Source organism: Monopterus albus, unplaced genomic scaffold (assembly GCF_001952655.1).
Source record: "Monopterus albus unplaced genomic scaffold, M_albus_1.0 scaffold202.1, whole genome shotgun sequence".
Classification (NCBI taxonomy): domain Eukaryota; kingdom Metazoa; phylum Chordata; class Actinopteri; order Synbranchiformes; family Synbranchidae; genus Monopterus; species Monopterus albus.
In genome coordinates, this window is record NW_018128082.1 from 28722 (window position 1) to 33077 (window position 4356).

Consider the following 4356-nt stretch of genomic DNA (forward strand, 5'->3'; position numbering starts at 1 on the left):
GTTCGCTCTGCCCTCGCGCTCCGTTTGACAGGGCGCTGCGCCTCGCGCGCTGCTTATAATAAACTTGGCAGAGCGCGAGACAATAGCGAGGCGGTGGTCTAGTTTCCATGACAATGCCACCAGTGGATGAGCGTGCACACGGACGGCCCCCTCCCGCCGCTCACTGCACCGCCCACGCGCTCGCAGGTGTCAGAGTTAAATAATCCGGGGTCTCTTCATTTAAAACCGGTATAAAATCGGAGCTTCCTTTATCGGACGTATCTAAATTCGGTGAGTCCAGTCTTACCTCTGAGCAAAAATATGACCGGAATCATGCGTCAGTGTTTAAAATACCACATTTTAGTGACCCATAACTCTAATTTGCGTTTATTATTAGATTAATCGGGTCCCAGTCGAACCTTGAGGACAATTTTCAGCCAAGACATGTGCTTGTCGGCGCAGTGTTTGCATCCCCTACCTTAGTTCTCTTCTACGCCACTATTTTAAAGAAATACTGAACTATAACTCAAACCAATGAGCCAAGAACTAAGTCTGGCCCAGTACAGACACTAAACGCTTGTCTAGGCAAACAACCAGCACAACCTTTTTGTTTGTTTGCTTGTGTTATTTATGGTTTTCACTCTATATTTGCACTCAGACAAAAGACTTGGATTTACTGAGACTGTTAGGGTCTAAACTCCAGAATATTAATGCACCGTTATAAGCAAAATGCGGTTGGTTTGTGTTTTAAAACTGTCCGATATTGGATGCATCCACAGTAACCATACACGCAGAAAAGGTGGGATACTGAGATAGTCTACTGTGTAATTATTTTGCACTGGGCTACTATTGATATATAATCGTAAAAGATATACAACTAGGGCCATAACTGCACATAATAATTAATCTGCATGTGACTAAAATGCATCTCAGGAGCAGGTGCTGCTCTATAACCGGCCAGTATCGTTTCACTGCCCCCTCAAACGGCTCATGAAAACAACTGCAGCTCAGCCACAGAAGTCTTTATGTGGGGGGAAACGTCCAGATGTGACGGTGATTGCCGAGATTAAAAGCTTTGATTTGATTCCGATCACTTTTACGGAGATGTCACCAGTTTGATGTATAGGACTGGAGAGGGAAGTGGCTGCGGAGACATCTGAGCAACCACGACAGCCTAACCATAAACGCATTGACGCTTCATAAATTGGTTTAAGTTTATTGTTCGGTGTCATACAATGTGATAAGTCATATCCCACATGGCCCCCAACACACACACACATAGAGAGAAACAGGGAGGGGGCTTGATACAGACAGACGCACGCTCCATGCCGTTTCCAAATCTGGTGCTGTTTAACAACATGATGGCTGCTGCTCGTTGCATTTCACTCTCTGTTCATGAAACCGACAGGCTTTTTATAAGTGGTTAAATGTCACCAAATAATAGGATCCAAAAACCAAATGTTGCACTTGGACGCGAGACATTAATTAGGTTTGGCTCTTGTGCGCGCGCGTAAACTGCGCGTAAGGCACGCGCTCTTATCTGTGCGGGAGTAGAGGCTGCATAATGATGCTCCTTAATGTCATTAACCTACCATACACGCAAGCGCATGCGTGTATGGGGGGTTAATGGTTAAGTTTTAATAATAAGATTTGTTTAAAGCGTTTATTGTGTGTATGGTAAGAGCTGGTGTGGGGGGGGGCGTCGTGTCCGACTCCGAGGCCACGTACTGTCACGGGGCTACGCAACCTGCACGTTCTCATAGGCTGTTATCATACAGGCTCCAGCTATAGAGGCTGACTAGTAACTTTGACTTCATGGTATAGCTCTGAATGTAGTTCTAAGCTTTTACTTCTGACCTGGTGTCTTGTTATACTTCTAATAATATCTAATTATTTAAGAAAGTAATCTGTACATCAAAGTTTTGAAGCTTTAGGCCCAGGACTTAAAGACACCACGTGGTATAAAACAGTCTACAGGTCATGGTGACAGACTCCAGACTGCGGCAGTGAAACGTATTTCAGACAAGAGCACAATAGAAACCGTTTTGTCCTATTTTACTAATAATATCTGCCACAAAGTTCCAAAGCTCATTCAGTGCAACAAAAGGGACTAAACATAAAAATCTGCAACGTCCCTCATATAACTTTGCTGCTCCCATGGCTTTGTGGCTGTGTGTCCTCGTCCCGTATAGGGTTCATAGGTGAGTTTACCGAGAAACTTAAACTGTTTCAGAGTAAAACTCTCTCCAGGCCGGAGCTGCCTCCTAAAAAGAGCAGCCAAGAGCGACCCTAGCTCTACCTCTTTTTTAAGCATTTAAACTTTAATCCCTTCAAAGAGGGAACCGATCTCTTCCAGGCTGCTAATCCGCTTCACAGTGCTCCAGCTCAGGGGGAGACTTCTCCTCTGCGGAGGCTTTAACTTTGGACTTTTACATTCATGGGACGATTTGACGGAAACAGTAACGGGGAGCTTTGGCATTCATGACGTCTGAGTCAACAGACGGGACACAATGGTCCCATAGAGGCTCCTGAGGGCCCCTGAGAGAGGGACTCCGGCTATAGGGATTATAGGCCCATTAGGGAAATTTTAGCACAGCCCCTTTCTAATCAGAGTTATGGTTAATATGAATGGATCGATTCGCCCTTTTCAGCCATCATTCTGAGTACAAAGCAACATTGTGGAATATTAAAACATTAGGTTATAGTAACTCGAGGCAATAACTGGGAAAGTTAAGCGATTAAACCAGAAACTACACACATGGGAACAGGAAACATTTACAGGCCTAACACAACAGCTATGAAGAATAATTCTAATCCCCGTATTATAATTAATCGTCTGTGTTTTGATGCAGTTTGTCTTGAATTTAGGCTCTTTGCTCAAACGTCAAGCGCCCCGTATACTGACCCCCGTCCATAATAAAAAACAATTGATAAATAAACCTTATATTAACTGGTTTGATTGGGGAAACCTGCAGAACGCAAAGCCAATATCAAAATAATTTTGCTGAGGCGCTTCCTCGTGTTGTTTTTTTTTTGCGCTGTGATCACAAAATGTATTTTACCAGGGGAAACCAAACTGCACTGGTTCTTAAATTCAGAGCCCATTAATCGTCTTTTCTGCAAGAGGGCACGATCTGTGGAGAAACCCTAATTTAATTCCTAACACTTGTTCCCGCTCCGATCACATATTTCCCGTCATGTGGACAGCGACTGGAGATCTGCAGGGCTGCAGGTGAATTGGCCTTAACGAAGCAAGCAGTATAGGATGTGCGCGTCAGGGTGCTGCTGGGGGGAGTCTCTGTGTGATAGATGGCTGGATGGTCTTGGATAAGGGATGAGTAAAGGATTGGACAGCGTCTGAAGAAAAGCCACGCGGGAGGCCCAGGCCGGTATCTGTCCCGTGACACGCGGTGCTGGTGTGGACTCCAAGTGAAGCTGTCAGTCAGAGAGACAGCGCCTGGCAGCTCAAAGAAGAACACGTCATATGTGTCGAAAGCCGTTTTCCTGCTTCAGACTGAGGCAGCCACTGATTCACAGTTCGAGCTTTGTAAAGCGAAGTTAAATGCACACCTAATTGCGGAGATTACACACTGTTACTTCTATTAAGAGTTAATTGAAGTCGGTGTCACTGACACGTAGGGTACGCGCACACACACGCTGATGGCTGCTGTGCAGCTGCTGCAGCCAGGGTCACAAACCAAACCAACCAAACCAACCAGGCCTAACGAGTCTACTGGTGGCACTGCCCTTTAGATGTGGTAAAGATTTATGCAGTCTTTACCCTCCGCATTTTAGGAAATATTCATATCTAGTCAAATGATTTACTTATAAATTAAAATGTGTTTAATGTATATTATGTTTAGACAATTTTTGATTATATGACTTTTATATCTTAACATTATTGTATAAATTCATATTGATTGAATATTACAATTATTTGCGCGCCTCCATTGCTTCATTCTTAAAATTGTTTGGACATTTTGTTATATTGAATTATAAGACCTACAGCCAGGGGTTAGATAGCAAACACAAGTCCGCCAATCCTGGTTTAATTGGAGCCTGTGCGCGTATTGGTTGCGCGCAAAATATTAATAGGATTTATTAGGCCTTATGCTTCTTTTTTATTCCTTACAACTTCAACTCTGCTGACTGTATCAAAGCCAGTGTGTTATCACACACAGCTCTCTACCAGCAGTGTCACTGAAATGTGTCGTGTCATCGCCCCTCTTAAGATCCTCTTCCCTCGGAGCTGGATTTGATTGCGCATAAAATAAAATCAAAAATCACGGATCCCGGCGTTAACATCGGCCTGCGTCTTTACAGCAGCAATGGCTGGCGGTGTGCATTTGATTTGCCCGGTGATGGATGAGAGAGGGT